Genomic DNA, 19,185 nt, shown 5'->3' with positions numbered 1-19,185 from the left:
GTAATGATGCTGAAAATTCGACTTTGCAGCACAGGAATAAATTTAAATTGAAAATACATTCAAATTGAAAACAGTCATTTTAAATTGTAATATTTCACATTATTACTGTTTTTACTGTATTGTAATCAAATAATGCAGCCTTGGTGAGCAGAAGAGACTTCATTAAAAAAAATACATATATATATTTCAAAGTTTGACCAGTAGTGTATATCACCAACAACCTATAGAGACCTTAATACAGGGAGTCATTTACTAAATTAGTTCCTTCTCCAGGTCCAACACTCGACCTGAAGGCTGGTGGTCTCTCCTGAGGAATGCTGAGAACAAAAGGGGGAGAAATAAAAAGTACTCTACTCTAAATCCATCCCCACTTTGGATTGCAATTAACAGTGTAATTAGAAACCCAGCAGTGGTTTTGTCCGTGTTGTGTGGTGCCGGTCTCTGTGGAAATCTGCAAACAGAACGCGTTTGTGCTCCAGGGGTGGGAGATGCAGGTGTGTGTTTGTTTGTGACTGATGAGACGGAGGAAATCTGCTGAGGAGAATCCTGCGGGCTGCTGCTGTGTCAGTTCTGAACACGCTGACCTCATGAAGATCATATGCTCATTATTATAATCAGGGTTCAAAAATTACCTCAAAATGACAGGAAAAACTGGCTCACCAGTCGGCAGGCAACTTCATTTGAAACTTAGAAAAATGCAAAAATCTAAATATAGAAATAACGAATTATTCTGAGTCATAAAATATGTATTCTTTTAGAAAATTATAATTTTTTGAGAAAAAAACACAAAAAACTATTTTTATGACCCTGATTTTTTAATAATTTGTAACAATTATTAACGATTATTATTATTATTATTAGCAATGTCATTATACGATTTTATAATCATTTTGTTTACAACAACTGATCCAAAACCTCATTTTTAGATATCATAGTCATCTGAGAATGGCATAGATCTTTTGCGAACAAGACAAAGGAAGATTATAAAGCATATTTTAATTCAATACTAAACATACTGCAGTTCAATCTGATTAATTAAAAAATACGCAAATCATCCATTACTTGTCATTATAATAGCATATTTGTTGTTTGCTTACATGTTGACGTAAGAATCTATTAAAATCAACAATGATGCTGCCTTCGAAGTCATGAATGAATGAATGGAGCACACATAGAATCTTTACAATTGCGCAACTAGAAACAGCAGAACAATTTTCTGGGGCCACGACTTTACAAATTGATAATTAAAAAATCCAAGCAGAATCAGATGAGCAACAACTGGTACAGGCATACAAGCATACATACAGTACATCATGCATGAGGCCACGGGTTTGCACAACAAAACAACATTCCCATAGTTCTCTGTGGCAACGTGCAAATGATAAAACACAGAGATAAAGCATGATTTACACACCTACTGTAACATGCATCCTTTCCTCTTCATTCTGCCACACTAGTGCTAAAAAGCTTCCTGTTTATGTCAGGAAGTGCAAAGGAGAAATACGGTATGAAATTGCCCAAAGCGTTCATTTTACTCAGACTAAAATCACTTGAATGCACATCACGTCATAATTATAACGTCCGAATTCATAATTAGGAACTTCCCCGGAGAAGTCAAAGGCAGCATGAGTGTCGAATCTCTCACACACTTCTCATAAGGAGTGTTAATTGTGCGTGAATGACTGTTACTGGAGCTGCTGGTCATGAAGAGCGTTTCAAATCGTTGCATATGAGGATCTAGTTCAGTCAGAGACACTTTCTAACAAAATGATTGGTACAAAATTGGTGTAGAAAAACAATTTTCATTAATAAACAAAGAAACATGTAGTAACACATTGAATCAATTAAAATTTGCTGAAAATGTACTCACCCTCAGGCCATCCAAGATGTAGATGACTTTGTTTATTCATAATCTAGCATTGCATCACTTGCTCACCAGTGGATGCTCTGCAGTGAATGGATGCCGTCAGAATGAGAGTCCAAACAGCTGATAAAAACATCACAATAATCCACAAGTAATCAACACCAGTTCATCAGTTAACATCTTGAGAAGTGAAAAGCTGGAAACATTCATTGATAGACTGGAGTGTGAATTATTGTGATTATATCAGCTGTTTGGACTCTCTTTCTGATGGCACCCATTCACTGTAGAGGATCCATGGTGAGTAAATTATGCTAAATTTCACCAATTTCTACAATGCAGTTCTGCTAATATCACTTCAGCTTTACGTAATCTTCACAAACATGTCTTAACTCTGAAATTCATATCATAACTTAATCTCCAAAGCGTGACCGTCACCATTTTTTAAAAAAATTCCAATATTTTCATAATTGAGGGCACCTGCTATTATTACACAGTGCTTTGCTTTCTTTTGTCTTGATTTGGGGAGCTCTTTTTGGCCTTTAATAACAGAACACAGTGCCACCTTTAACCAAATGCTTTGGAAAAGGTCAGTCGAGTAGCGTCCCTAAATGATTAGTGCATAAATGGACAACTATGGCATTTCAGACCCAAACTCCATCTGCTCGACTGTTAAACCCTCAGCGTTACACGCCAAATGCTTGTGGCTTCTTCATATTATCAGCAGGAAGGGCGAGTTCAAGGACACACGGCAACAATACAAACTAGCATCTGCAGACGGCTCAAACATCACACAACAAAATACGACGTGACCAGCTTGTGTTTCATAAGTACACACATTTATTTCAGAGCTGTGATCTTTGAATAATCAGACAGTGAAAAGTGGCACTTGATGTGAGTGCTGATGTCACAATAGCTCTGCAGACACATCCAAATACAATCTGCAGCTAGGAGAGAAGGTTTCTTTGCAAACTTTAAGCTGGCTTGGCAAAAACGTCAGCTTGGTGATCAGAGAGGAAGAGGCTTTTAAGAGCAGGGACAATAGCTGGAGCTCCATTGAAGGTTTGGTGGTTCTTGATGATTGGAGTCTTAACTGTAACTAGGACATTACAGGGCAGAAAAAAAATAGAAAGAAACTGACAGGATGTGGTTTATAAATTTGGAATTGGCTACTGCCAATAATACATGTTTGGATTGATTGAGGTTTTCATCTTGGATCTGAATCCAAAATTATTTTATGCATCTCAATTTCAACATTTTATTTATTTATTCATTACAGTTTTGCATACACCATGCGTGGAAAGTTTGTTTTTTGTCAGTGAAGAAGAACTTGACTGGTCTGCAGAAAGCAAAGTCCTAATCCCAGCTGAATGCAGACCTTGAGCCACTGTTATAATGATATATTTATTTATATTTATATTATATGTTAACAGGTCTGGGAAGTGAGAGCAACGACTCCATGTATCATTTTATGACCATTGTCTTGTGTTACAGATTTGTTTTTTGGCAAAACGAAAAACATAACTAATACAGATATAACATTTTGTTTCTATGACAACTGAATTATTTAGATGTTTTTTGGCTTGCACATTTGTGCTGCAGGTCATTGTGTCGCAGCGTCATATGTAAGATGAGTCAGTCTCCATCCATCAATGAAAACACACCTGTCACAACAACCTGATGTCCCATTGTGATTTTGTTCCTCATATTTCTGTTCTTTAGGTTTAATGAGAGGAATATTTGCCACATGGAGTTATAGAAAATTACTTTAGGCATGCCAGATAAGCATCTGAATGTAAATTTACAGACGGTAAAATGGCTGAGTCACTACAGATGTTTTCTTTAGAAGTCGGCAGCCTCAAATAGAGCACATCATTTAAATCTGCAGGAGTAACATTATCATATCATTATCATCAGCTGAAAACAAGCAATGCTTTACGTTACAATTTCTAATAAAGTCGTCAACTGACTTTTTCAATTACCAAAGCCAATTTCATTCACATTAAATTGATGAGTGCTAAGTTATAGGTAAGATAATATTTGTAAGGTAAGAATACATCGAATAACAGTAAGAAACAAATTGAAAAGAACAGACAGTAATAATGCTTGCATTCTCAGTGATTATTGTCTTCCAAAAGAACGAACGAATATATATCTACACAGTATATATATATATATATATATATATATATATATATATATACATATACACAGTATATATATATATATACATATACACAGTATATATATACTACTAACACTTTGGTTTGAAAAAAAAAATTGCCAATGGATTTTAAAAATATGAATATAATATTAATATGATTTATTTATTCATTCATACCCAGAGTGGCTTAGATATTTTCTTGTATCACTTAAACTTACCGAAGTATCTCAATATGGACCCTTTTTTGAGCTCCCAAAAAAGCTATTCTCTTCCAGACAAGGCCCAGAGGAAGCAAAAAGGCACCATGTTGTGAAGATATAGAAACCACAGAAGCTTTCCTCTGTCCATATGTATGGGATCTGGCTTTCTGAAGCTTTCTGAAGTAGTTAAGTGCACTGCATGGACTGTTTTTGGGGAAATGTGGTCAGACTTTAAAGGTCTTCTCACTGTTTTTGACAGAGGCATAGTCGTTAAATTGATTCTTCCAGTCCAGCATGTAAGAATGCCAGCGGTGGAACTGAGACTTCCACTGGAACTCCACTTCATCAATACTCACTACAGCACAGAGAGAGAGAGAGAGAGGCAGGTTAAATTTGAGACAGATGGATATTGGATTTATCATAGTGCAAATGAGAAGTGAAGTCATTTAGACACAAGAAACAGAGCCCGCATGACCATCTGAGTTTGTGCAGCAGTGCATGCGTGCATTATCGTAATAACAGCCCTAATGAAAAAGTGATAAATTGCGTTACATTTTTCTCATCTTGAAGCCATATACTTAACTTCGATCGAGCAGAACCAAAACGTCAATCAAATATCCAAGGCTCGGCTCTAAAATGACTGTTTTGATAACAAAACAAGGAACAAGCCTCAAGCAAATCATGAAAAATATTCAACATTAAACATAATCAGATTGCATAAATAGTACTGTTTAAAAGTGTGGCACTCAGTCACACATTACCAAACCAATCAATACTGTAAATGTGCACTGTTATTTTTTGTCATGTTTTGTATTTTTATTTTTTTATATGATTGTCATTAGATTCTAATTTCTGCAATATATATATATATATATATATATATACACACAGTGTATATATACTACTAACACTTTGGGTTGAAAAAAAAATTGGCAATGGATTTTAAAAATATGAATATAATATTAATATTATTTATTTATTTATTCATACCCAGAGTGGCTTAGACATTTTCTTGTATCACTTAAACTTACCGAAGTATCTCAATATGGACCCTTTTTTGAGTTCCCAAAAAAGCTATTCTCTTCCAGACAAGGCCCAGAGGAAGCAAAAAGGCACCATGTTGTGAATATATAGAAACCACAGAAGCTTTCCTCTGTCCATATGTATGGGCTCTGGCTTTCTGAAGCTTTCTGAAGTAGTTAAGTGCACTGCATGGACTGTTTTTGGGGAAATGTGGTCAGACTTTAAAGGTCTTCTCACTGTTGCTTTTTGACAGAGGCATAGTCGTTAAATTGATTCTTCCAGTCCAGCATGTAAGAATGCCAGCGGTGGAACTGAGACTTCCACTGGAACTCCACTTCATCAATACTCACTACAGCACAGAGAGAGAGAGAGAGAGGCAGGTTAAATTTGAGACAGATGGATATTGGATTTATCATAGTGCAAATGAGAAGTGAAGTCATTTAGACACAAGAAACAGAGCCCGCATGACCATCTGAGTTTGTGCAGCAGTGCATGCGTGCATTATCGTAATAATAGCCCTAATGAAAAAGTGATAAATTGCGTTACATTTTTCTCATCTTGAAGCCATATACTTAAATTCGATCGAGCAGAACCAAAACCTCAATCAAATATCCAAAGCTCTGCTCAATGTTTTGGCCTGTTTACAATATGCACAACCTGTCTTTAATACTGGAAACCCAAAATAATGTTGGAAATATTCCCTGATGGTGGATATTTTTCTCCAAGGTACACGTTAAAGTCACCAAAAAAAATTGTATGACAAAACAAGCCTGTTCATGTACAATTTTTTGGTGCATTTTGACAAATTTCATTTTGCATTTGAAATGCAATTATTGTGTTTCAACATTTTAGGTGAACAATTCCCTTAAAGACAAACTTCTCTGGGCAGCATACCAACATAATCAATACCCAGAAGAATGACATTGTAAATTGCACAACCTTGCTAATTAAAAAAAAAAAGTTAATAGCTAGTTACCTGCTGTACAGTTATTCATGGAAATTCTATGTTCAAATCCTATTTGCATAATTTTCTAATCGTATTGTCACAGAGCATTCAGTGCTGCTATTTTAGCTCCCTTTCTTTCAAGCACAAGTGCTATAGTTGAAAGTAAATAGTTGAGAATAGAGACACATGGCTTGCATGGCAACAGAATGTCACTTGATCCGTGTCACAGAAAGAGAGCGAGAGAGCAAAACAGGGCAGAATAATCGTGTTCTTTATTTAGAATGAAATCAAGTGAGAGAACTTTACGACTTCTCACAATCATGAAAAGCTCCTCATGAGAGAATCACTAGAAAATCAGGGACAAGCACTTTTGTACTTAGTCTATGAGTCAACAAATTTCTCCAACAATTTCTATTTAATATTTTAAAAAAGAGGAATCAACAAATGAGTCATTCATGTCATGCAGTAACTTTTCAACAAGTCTGGGTATACCAGACTTATGTACTTTAATTATTTACACAATGGAAAGAAAACAAACACAGGATCCAGTAAAACTGCTGCTAACACTCAATGACATTCATGCTGTTGTTTTCCCTCCAAAATGATGTCACTTTCTGGAAGATGATATCATTAAGAAACTGGCTTTTGTTAGTTAAAGGGGTCATATGATGCAATTTAAATTTTTCCTTTCTCTTTGGAGTGTTACAAGCTCTTGGTGCATAAAGAAGATCTGTAAAGTTGCAAAGACTAAAGTCTCAAATCCAAAGAGATATTCTTTATAAAAGTTAAGAGTCAGCCACACCTACCTAAAACGGCTCGATCTAACACGCCCCCACATATCTACATCACTATGTGGGAAGATTTGCATAACGCCGCCCAAATGTTCACGCAAAGAAAGAAGGCTTAACTGTTATTCTCGCTGTAGTATTGTTGTTGCCGCCGCCATGTTGTGGATGTGCTGTGTGTTTCATTGTGAAGGCGAAACTACTTTGTTTGGGCTTCCAAAAGAGGACGATATCGCTTCGTCATGCCTAGAGCTGATCCGTGCTGGTCGCTGAGGAAAAACATCAACTTCGCTTTTAGCAGCATCATATGACCCCTTTAAAGCGATTTTTACAAAAGATGAGAGGATGGGAATTTTGATTTAGACACAGCAAAAAATAAACTGAGCATGAATTAAAACGATTAAATGTTCTGTTCAACATTTTCATGAAACCCATGTCCACTTATTTCTAAAACTGTACATTCAATATTCTATTAATAGTCTATCTATTATATGCTGAATTGTATGAACGGCCCAAATAGTGGGTTTCAAATACCTGCATTTTCAGCCTGCTATATTGGTAATGTTTAGTTCTGGTTGCTGGTTCAACCCCTAGAAGTAGCATGCCATGAGCGATCACCCCTATGCTCTTGATCAAGACACTTAATCCCAGGACGCTCCGGGAGGGATTGTATTTGAAATAAGTTCATGATGTCAGCTTGGTTAAGACACCATAAATCACTGTTTACCTTACAGAATAGAGTTTGGAATAAAAGCAGGGGCCAAATGAAGTTTACCATCTCGACATAACCCCACTCACATGCACTTCAGCAAATCAGCTACTACGACTGGATGCTGCATCACTAATTAGTATTCATGAGTCAAGCTGATAAGGTTTCTTTGTTCCTATACCCTCACTTTAAAAAAAAATAAAATTGTTTGTACGCAAGTGTAGCAGTCTCAAAAGAGTAGGCACGTCTGTGAATCCTCCGGGAACGGCTTTGCCATCACAAGCGCCAGAGAGACTGCAGTGACGATAATTCAATTTGCGCATATGTGCATTTGTATGCGCAGTCTCTTGCGCCTGACCTCCAGTACATAAACAAGACAAGGCTTTCTCCTGCAGCTCTCTGTGTATTTCTTCACCTAGATTCAAATCAGAATCGATTCATTCCATTTCAGTGTCAAATTAAATTCTGCTCCCTACGGCTGCACTACCTGGAACTCCAATTCTCTTCCGTTTTCTACCACCGATAATACTGTCAGCCAGAACTTCGGGAATTTCCAGACGCTACACTATTGAGCGTCACCTTGCAAAGACCTCCAGAAAGCCGATTAAAAGCATCAGTCTATATTCATTGCTTAAATCAGTAATGACAGCTGTGAAGACAGCCAAAGGTTTACAAGATGATTTTAAGTGTGCCAAAAGTCGTTTAAATATACAAACGCACAAGCGACCGCTTCCAGTACATAATGCCGTGACTTGCTCTCCCACCTTATGTTTAGTAACGCACTTAAAAGCTCACATCTCTCACTGCAGGGCTAGAAACAAACCACAAGCTACATGTTTAGTTGAAAAGGGTTTAAATGAGTGAGGAACTACGGGAAAACACTCTTCGGTGCAGCCAACAAAAAATTAAGCTTTAGCGTTAGTTCTGGCAGGTCACGTGAGTCAAGCTTGCATCAGCTGATTCTCAGCTGATCACATCTACCTATAGGAATACGACACCTATCGCGGCATTCCTATATAAGCTGTATTCAGTATTATTCAGCAGCTTTTCAGCTTGCTCCGGAGCAAATTACCCTCCTCCATCCCCAGCTCCACCTTTTGCCACAGTCAGGACTTAGCTTTCTGATATTCCTTGCTAATCAGACTCCTTTATCTTGAATAAAGTGTTACACTTAAATATCATTGAGTACATTAATGATATCTGCCTTGTTCTGTTCTGTTAACCCTGGGGGGGGTTATTATTGCTGCTCTCCCTGCTCATTCATGACAGGCTGCATGGATGGGCAGGGAGGTTTTTTGCCCAGAACAGAACCATACCGCCAAACCAAACTTTATGCTAAGTATCTATCATTTTGACGATAGTGGTCCTGACAGAAATAATGTTTTGATGGAAAAAAGTACTTTTTCTTTCTCACTTTGGAATATGATGTCACAAAAAGGAGTATTTGCAGGTGCCTGCATAACTTCATACTCAATCGCTTTTATTCTCAGTTTCTCTTCAAATAGCTTCCACTGGTGATCTTTTAGCAAAGGCCTCAATAACAAATAGAATATCAAACCTACTTCACCTGAAAGCACCCTGATGGTGGGATACATGTATAATGGAAAAAATGCATGCACGGCCAAGACTGAAGCATTCAAAACCATTCACGCTGAATTTAAATTGATGCCGTTTTTACATAGCAGCATTTCTGCAACATATTTCTCCATTACACACATCCATGTGTCCTTATGAATACATTCTGAATGGGTTTAACAAGTAATGTACTTGCTATTCACGGTAGGGACAAAACAGCTTTTGAGGAAAGTGTACATTTCAATCTCAAGCTCCTGGATTCCAAGCCAAATCGTGCAACTCATTTTATTTTGTCATTCCGATCTATGAATAACAAAAGACATTCACTGTTTTTTTTTTTTCTGTAAAGTATTTCTATTTAACTCGAGCAACACAGCTCGGTTCATACAAGCTGAAACGTTATGTGATGCTTGCTAAGGGAACATGTCCTACATTTTTATTCTTCAGACATTATGTTCTACTACTTTTCCGACACAAGGTCTACACCTTAAGAATGACAAAACGGGCAAAAAAGGGCTATTTTTGACTTGGATTTGTAAACTATGGAAATGAAGCATGATGCTAGCAACACCAAGGTCATAGGTTCGATTACCAGGGATGGCATGAACTGACAAAGGGTTTATTATGAATTCAATGCAAGTCAATTTGGATAAAACAGACTTGCTGCACCTTTTTAAAGTCAAATATAAGGCTTTTTAAAACCTGAAGAAATAAAAATACTGTAAATTAGGGGTGTGCAATACTGTCAAAAATGATTTTGCTCAATATTTTCAAAGATTTTGTTGATAATAGTTTAGATTATATTTTAGATATATATTACAGACACCAGGAGAATAAATGGGAAACCAAACGAGGAGGCTAACGAGGGAGACACAGTTGGAGCAACTTAAACAATAACGAGGTAACAAGATGGGCGGGGCAAGACAATAGACAGGAGACAGCACATGGCACAAAACAAACACAACACAAGCCATGTGCTCACCGAGAACAGTGTCATCTGGTGGCCATCCTGGGCACACCCGCTGAAGACTGTGACACATATAAGACAAAAGGTGTGTTCGACTTAATGCAGCACTGCACATTATTCGGTGTACCGTAAGAGCGATAAAAGAGCAGACAGCTTCATATGCTTTTGAATCGCTCTTGCGATACTTTGTCATACTTCCATCGGTCTGCGTAGCAACGCTTCAAGTCAAACACACCTAAAAACTCATCGGGCAAAAATTTCTGTGGATCCTCAATTTTGGGGGCATATAACAACTGCATAAATCATGTAGTGAAAGCATGAGTGACAAACTCGATGTCAGATCATATGTTATTAAAACAATTATAGTATCTATCATCATAGACGATACATATCGCACACACCTACTTGAACTTACATTACCCATTTTTTTATCCTTCTCTATTCCTTTCTCATGCAAGAGACAGTATGTAATTCACCGTCTTAAATGGCATGAATTGACAAGTGAACATGCAAATCCACAAAGAAAGAAAAATAAAAAGCAATGATAATTAATTTTAATTTGGTAAAGCATATAGATATGTCTAAGCCAAAGTGTCATCTAAAATTTAAAATATACTCATAAGTAAAAATAAGACTTTGATGATCTTGTGAAAAAAAAAAAAGTAATACGCAGGAAGTGGAACCCTGTTAAAGCACCTGCCAAATGAAAAAATCCAAATGTAAATTATTGCAGTGCCTTTGAAACACTCAACCATCCCCAGTCCAACATTAAGCTCCACTAGCTGGCCAGTTCTGCACTACAGGTGTCCTCAAGAGACTAGAAGACGACACATGTGCTGGCCAGGCAGCGCTGGAGAGACGAGCAGAAGTGAGAGTGTCATGATTTTCTTTGTTTATGAGGTGTGGGTGAACGGCTGTTCTCATTCTGTGACTCTCACCTGTGACATACTGCAGTTTTGGCAGGAAACTGTCCCAGAACTTGCACTGCTGGGCTCGAAGCATCCGGAGTGTTTGTGACAGGCCAGTGTTAAGCGTGACATACTGCTTATGGTCCAGCGTGCATGGCGGCAAATCCGCTCCCTCCACACTCGGATCCCTGAAACGTCAAGCAAGGAAATCAACCAAAAGGTCAGTTTATGAATAGCGCCAAGATGCATCAATACATTTGTGCCCCAAAACAACTCAAGCCCCCCAAAAAATCAATGCAATGACTCAATAGCTACGACGTTTACATGTTCTTGTAAAGAACACCTTACAGTCCTTTACAACAAGAGGCTTTGAATCTTAATGCATAATCCCAGCAAAGTCTACATAACAAGCTATTTAAGGAATCACACTCAATACTTTTCATAAGCGAATCAGCCCATTTCAGGAAAAGATTAACTTCAGCTTGTTCTATTGTGATCTTGTTTACTGATCATGTTCATTGATGTATTAGCATAGTGTCGTTCCCCTGCAGCATGAAGAGTGTATGAAGTGTTAATTGAAAGAAACTAAGCTTGCTCACAGCCACAATAAAGGCTGTCTCTGCTTCTCCATAATTTATGCCAAACAAATGAGGATGCTAATCAACACTAGCCTGCCAGCAACACCAAGACTTTTTTTTGCACATTAACTGAAAAAGTGTGAGCAGATGAAAGCCTGTCTCATCAAGATATTATGGATTAAACAACTTCTCCAAATCTGCACTGGTTTATACTTTTCTCAGCTATAAATATAAACAATCCCCCTCAGTGTTTTTAGTAAATATATGCAAATGCATAAAATAGTCTTGTAAACACAAATGTGAGTATAATATTTTCTGTATTAAAGAAATTATAGATCAGCCAAAAACAAAAAAAAATTTAATTCCAACACCATACAAAGATTTTTCTTCTGTGAAAAACAAATAGACAGAATGTTTATACTGCTTTAGCACCATAAAGGTCATCCATGTTTTGTATGCCACAAGTCATATGATGCTACGTCACATAATGTTTTTTATGTGTTGAACAAACATTCACACTTCAGTTAGAAGGCATGCAACAACCAACAGTTTCACATCATTGACGCCAAACCTGGTGCACAAGCCACATATGAATATATGCAACACAAATTAGATTTGACAGCAGCTACAGAGGGCAAGGCTTGGAATGAATTACAACTTCCTTTTGTGCTCCACAAATATAGGTACCTTTAGTTAATCAAAGGGGCAGTAACTTCAAAAGGGCATCTTTGTAACTTATTTATCCCTAAATTGTTCATAGTAGTACATAAAGTTTACACATTACAACTAGGGCTGTCAAAATGACTGAAAAACTAAATTTGAATATTCCACTTAAATATGATCAAAATTTGAATTATTTTCGATTTTTAAAAGCATAATTTCAGTTATTGGGAAAAAAAAGCTTTTGGCTTTTCTCCTGAGGCCACAAGAGGGCATATCGAGCAAAATAGTATGCATGTTTCTTCAAAGCGTAATAAAATAACACGACTATCTTTGAAAAAAGTGCATAATGTTTAAAATAATGTTTATAAACCATATATAATTAATAAAGTTGCTTAAACAATTAGAAAAAAAACAGCACCATGCAAGTATGTATAGTTTAATACAAAGGACCGAAAACCAATCACAAAGAGTAGGCTACTTTCTTCATTTAAAAACATGAGATACAGTGGGATGGGGAAAACCGCTATAAAGTCTTGAGACATGTTTTTTAAAAGTTGAACTTATATTAATTTTACATGACTTTCTAAACATGCCGCTCTCTTGTGTGAGACGCGAGTGCAATGCTGATAGATGCCCCGCTAGAAAATGTGATAAATGTGCATTCTGTGTGAATGGCTTGGTTTCAGTTTAGCCATAAACAACATATTCGCCACACTGATGCTCTCGTTTTCCACTATATATTGAATGAACAATGTTGCAGCGCCGCATCTAGTGGGTTCAACTGGATAGGCTAACAAAAGCATTAAAATGCAATGACACTTACATTGTCGTCGCATTTCATGTGGCACTGATAAGGCTGCCTGACGGCTGATGCAGATCTAAAATTAACCATCCAAAAATCCATATTCGAATGCAAAAATGTTGCATTCGAATATGGATTTTTATAATTTTTTTGACGAATATTCGAAATTCTAATTAGTTTTTTGGACACTCCTAATTACTAGTCTATAGTACTAATATGCATCTTGTATGGGTTGATAAGGTACAAAGTTGTCCCGAGTAACAAGATGTACTGTAAAGGTACCGTTTTTGCAAATTTTTTCCTCACAGTGCAGTATGTGTTTGAAACTAAATTAAAGTGAGTAAATGACAATATGTTCATGTTTGGGCGAATCTGGATAGAAAAATAAGCACATGAAGTAAGTTTGGTGTCAGATTTACACTTACCCACTTCTAGCAAAGTTGATCCAGTGCTCCATGATCCTCCTGCTCAGGGCTTCCTCCTCCTTTAAGAATCCAAAGGTCTGGTTCAAAGGAGTCCCAAAAACAAATGGGATCTCATCCCTGTGCATTACACCAATCCACCCAGGCCAGGGGTTGAAGCTGGAGTGATGGTTAAAGAGGAACAAATGGGCACTGCCAAAATTTTCGACATACCTTAAGGCAAAATCCAGTAAGGGGCATGAGTCACTGAACCAGGAGGCCCAAGGATACACCTGCAAGGAACTGGTCTCGATTGATAAGACTCTGGTTATGTATGCCAAATCCAGGTGCGCCATAAACAAGGAAGTATGTCCCTTCATCCCTGTTCAATCCCAAAAGTAGTTCAGTTTTCAGAAAATGCCCCGACTGGATTAAGGCACTCGGCATGTCTGCGAGAAATTCTCCATCCACTGTTGGAGGAAAAGGGACACTTATTATCACGGGATCAGGAATGACTTCAAATTGAAGACTGACTATCTTCTCAGATTCAACTGCCCTTAAGCAAGCCTCCATTTCATCAGCAGATGGTCCAAGTGGGCAGTTCAGAAGCTGAGCCAGAGTCAAGGAACGATTCCAGGCCTGAGCTGGCTCCACTGCTGCCCACACAGCATTGGGACTTCCACTCTGGAGAATTGCACGGGTGAATAGTCCATGGCTGCCCTGCGAAAGCAAATGGTGTCCCACAGAGCCAGCACCGGCACTCTCCTCAAACAAGGTTGCGGAAGATGGATCACCCCCAAATGCGGCAATGTTTCTTGACACCCAAGGAATAGACCTGGTCAAATAGACCAACATTACCTTTAATACTCTCACTTTCTGGTAGAGATAGGAAGCCCAATGCTCCTACTCGGTAGTTCATGGACACCACCACCACTTGTTGTGAATGGCTGGTGAAACGGCCATCGTACACGTCCAGGGATGCGTTACCTGTGGAAAAGCCTCCACCGTATATCCACACCATAACTGGGCCTAAGGGTTTGGCTCGGTTCTGGAGGTCAGTTGAAGGAGTCCAAACATTGAGGTACAGGCAGTTTTTGCTAATTCTGGTGTTGGGATTCCACATCTCAGCTCCAGGGAATCCTGGGTACAATGTATTTGGATCTTGAAAGCATGAATTGGAGTACTGAGTGGCATCTCGTATCCCGTTCCACACCTCAGCAGGCTGTGGTTGTCTGAAGCGAATCTGGTCCAATGTAGGCTTGGCATAGGGGATCCCAAGGAAGGCCGCCACATACGCCGCGAGCCACCCGGCAAAGGAAGCCTCAGTCCTCTGACTTTGCCAGTGGAAACAATCAGTGCATCTTGCCCTGCTGCCAGTTGTAAGAACAACAGAGCCAGAATTTGCAAAGTAGTTTTGATGTCAATGCCCATCATGATGTCTTCAAGCCTTATAAATAAAACCATAAAGAGATCAATATAAGCTTCATCAATTAAAACAAGTCATGTTTTCTTTGGGGTTTCAGAGAACCTAGATCACATTAACAAGTATCCATCTGCTGTGTTTTGATTAGATCAGAGGAACTTATTTAAAGAATATGAGGTAAAATTAACAGTTTATTTCAAATTACCTTTATTAATTGCCATTGAAGACTTTGGGACCCCAAACATAAAAATAGCAAAGCCAATCACAAGGGAGCATCAGGGTTAACAAATAATGATATCATAACAGTATTTTTTTTTCTAAAGGCTGGCTCTCCCCTGTGACAAAACAGCATATTGTGACATTACACGGCTACACAAGTAAGGCAGGAGCCAGCAGAGATATTCAGACAGCTATTAATGGCACCTCGGTTTCAGCTTACTCCAGATGGAGAGGAAAGCTCAGACAATCAAAATGCTCTCTATGACTCACTCAGTATGATGAGACACCCACCAACCCCTACAACCCTTCTCCTTTTCGAGATTACTCAGCTCCAAGTGCCAAAATAAAATAAAATAAAAAATCGATTTCTAAAATTAGTCACCCTGATTGCTTGTTGTGATAGTGGGTAAATCCTGCTTGATTAGTATGGCCTGCCTGCACCAGACAGATTGACCCAGAAGACTGAGCTCCTACATTATTGAGAAGAACTACTATCCTTAAGCAGAAAATGTGCATCTTCAAGAGTGACAGGAAAGCTTTAGGGTTGGCACATTGGGACTGTTGTTGACAATGTGGTAAATTAACTTGTAAGTGTTTGTTTCCTCAAAATCTCTTTACCGTGGTGAGAATTTTTACTTCTGCCTCTTCTTTGATGTCGTGATGAAAGAAGATGCTCCTAATCTCAAATACAAATACTAAAAATCACAACTTTCCTCAAATTTTGTAGAAAGCAAACAATAATAATGAGCGTCTGAAAATGGAGTAGAATGTAAAACGTAATTATAAAAGTTAATTGTCATAGACGGGTAAACATACAGAAAAGTAGTATTTTTCTGATGATTTCTGAAGCTACACTCTCAGATAACAGTATAAAAGCTCTCTCTTGAGCAGTACCTTTACTAATATGTAACATTTGGGCACTAATATGTACCTTTAAGACACTAATATCCACCTTTTAAGGGGTAAATAAGGTACAAAGGTGCACCTTTTGAGAAGTTACTGCCGCAGTAACAGCTTTTGTACTTTCTTTTCTGATAGTGTAAAGTGTTCTGGGTTGTTTACCAAAACAAGCCCACTTCTAAGTCTACAAGGTATTCTGGTCTATAGATGTGACGATTTATGGATCTATGTTTTTTTTTCTTCTTCTTCTTCTTCATCTGTTTATTGTATGCCAGGTGAAAATTGAAAGTCTGATGGCTTACAAAAGTAACAGCACTCTCTTCAGCAAGCTGCGTGATTTGAGGGAGGCTATTGCATGTTTACACTTCCATTAAGTTTAGAGTCAGTAAGTTTTTTTTCTCTCTTTTGAAGGACCTAATACTGTGGTCAACCTCACAAAAGTCCTTGTTCATCGTGGAACTAACTGTGCCATGGGAGGCTACAATTGGTGAAGCAAATGAACGTAAAAGGCTGAAGTATTCAGACCTAGTAGCTGAAGCAGTACAACGGGGCTGGCGAACCCAGTTGCTCCCCGTTTAGGTTGGGTGCAGAGGTTTTGTAGTCACGGCAACAACCAGACTACTGTAGGGGTTGGGAGTCAGAGGACAGGCCTTACGACAAGCCGTTAGGTCGCTGTCAGAGGCTGCTGAGCGAAGCAGCAACTGGCTGTGGCTAAAAAGGAAGGATCCCAAATGGGCTGCAAAATGACCTAGAGGGGTAAAAGCAGAGGGGAGCGCACCTGGGATGCCAGGTGTTGCTGTTGAGCCCTTTAGAGGTGTCGTGGGCCTATCAACGAAACACCAAGGAAGGAGGGTGCCCACCTGATGACCCCAATGAAGTGATTATCCCTACTCTCCACTCAAGATGTCAACAAAGTGCTGATTATTCTAAGGGATTGTACTATCAATCCTACACGCTCGACAAATACTTGTATTCAGCAAGACTAGAAAACTAAAAGAGAATTGATCAAACATGACAGTAAAGTCTACAACATATACAGTATTGCTGTTTTTACTGTATTTTTTAGTCAAATAAATGCAGCCTTGGTGAGCTTAAAATACTTCTTCCTAAACATTCAAAAATAAATCTTACCAACCAGATACTTTAAAACAAGTGTAAATATTCACAAGTTAGAGTTTTAGAGAAAGCTCTTAATTATAAATATTCACACTAATAATAATAAGCACCACTAATTATTAGATTTTCCTTGTAGATTAAGTCAGCAATACTTTGATTAATGTCTTAGTGTTAATTGTACATATCAGATTACCCTAATTTATAAATCAAAGTAAATGATAGGTTTTCGCCTTAGGAGCTTTGTCACTAATGAGGAGCCAGACTGATCAAAAGGACAAAGGACTATGTCTCAATTTAGTCAGAATCCATGTTAGTTTTGCAATTTAATGCCTGACTGATGAAACAAATCAAACAAAAAGCATATGCAACTAAGAATTCATTAGAGACTTTGGCAAGAAATGGCACCTTTTTTCAATTTATTTTTTTATTTTTTTAATGTCTCAGAAGAAAAGGACTAAAGAAAGACCACAGGGGGTCAACCCACAAAAAGCATGAGATAGCTTGTGAGAGCTATAACAGTGAGTGAACTAATGACGGTTTTATTCATCCGACAGCAGCATCATAACACTGGCGCCAGGTTCATGTAAATGCCATGTTTAATGTCAAGAGATCCCTGAAGATTCACAGCACTTTATCCGACCGACAATGCAGAAAGACAACAGCAAATCTCTTGTGTCTGCAGGTTGAATTGAGAAGATAAGACTATTGCCTTCCTTTTTTCGTTTTGTCCCTTTAGACCAATCCTTCAGACAAGTTTGTTTCCCTCTTCACTCATATCTTTGTCTTATCTTAGACACACATTTTTTTTTAACCTTTGTCTAAGAGAAATCAGACATTTGAGTTGAGTTGTCAAAAACCTCTGGAGCGGATCTCAATGAGACCCAAGAGTACGGCATTTTGGGACTTTCGTTGCAGTTCTTAGGACGAACACTATACCTTTGTAAAGGCCAATCCGAACATTTGGCTTAAAGTCAACACAAAATGGCATTCAAAACCCATTTTACTTCAATAATGTGATTTTCAAGTGAAACAGGATAAGAATAAATAATGTAAGGCCTGTTTTTACTCTATGACTGATTGGATACTGAGAAATGTGCATTCCATAGCAGAAAATAGCATTCAGTGCACCAGACTAGAAATGTACTGTTTATTAAGAAAGTATACACTTATACCTATAGCGTTTGTAAACTAAAACAGCAGTTTAACTTTATTACCAGAGGTGGGCAGTAACGAAGTACATTCACTTAAATACTGAACTTAAGTACACTTTTTGAGTATCTATACTTTACTTGAGTTTTTTTTTTTCTTGAAAGGTTTGACTTTAACTTCACTATATGTTAAGACAAATATCATACTTTTCACTCCACTACATTTCTATCAAGGCACTCGAAGTAGATAGTCATCACTATGTAGCAGCTTTAAAAGTTTTTTTTGTTTGTTTTTATAAAGCGACTTTTTTTTTAGACGGACTATCACTAATCGTTATTTTCCCGCTTTGAACATTGACCAGTTGCAAATGTGATATTTACTTACAATAAGAAGTTAATATTGTGGTATATATTCAACAACACAATTATTTGTTTTTTTGCAAAATTATGTAAATGAAAATATTACCCATAAAGCCACAGAAGAACTGTTGGACATCTCCTAACAAAACACAATGTACAGTATCTGTACTTTAACTCAAGTAAAGGCCTTTCCACACTGAGCGTGAAAAACAAATATCGGACGCGATGACGCGCTGTAATAAAACAAATTCCTATGGATGCTTCCACATAGACCGCGAACATTCGCGCACTGAAAATGCAGGCCATCCAGTAAGATTTGAGCATTACTTCACATGGCCAGAGCAACTGCTGTTACCCAAAAGGTTGACGCGGAGGCTATAAAAGCTCAGAAGACTGTGTAGGATCTGTCTCACAACAGACCCACCTACATGATGGAG

The 19,185-nt window shown here is 37.9% G+C and overlaps 1 pseudogene; it reads right to left on the bottom strand.

Annotated features, from left to right (window-relative positions):
• Positions 1-13,602: 13,602 nt before the first annotated feature.
• Positions 13,603-15,016, bottom strand: LOC107570380 (acetylcholinesterase pseudogene; annotated as a pseudogene).
• Positions 15,017-19,185: the final 4,169 nt, after the last annotated feature.

Source organism: Sinocyclocheilus grahami, unplaced genomic scaffold (assembly GCF_001515645.1).
Source record: "Sinocyclocheilus grahami isolate Dianchi unplaced genomic scaffold, SAMN03320097.WGS_v1.1 scaffold1450.1, whole genome shotgun sequence".
In the NCBI taxonomy this organism is placed as follows: domain Eukaryota; kingdom Metazoa; phylum Chordata; class Actinopteri; order Cypriniformes; family Cyprinidae; genus Sinocyclocheilus; species Sinocyclocheilus grahami.
Note: the sequence above shows the minus strand (reverse complement) of the source record. Positions and strands in the feature narration are given on the sequence as shown.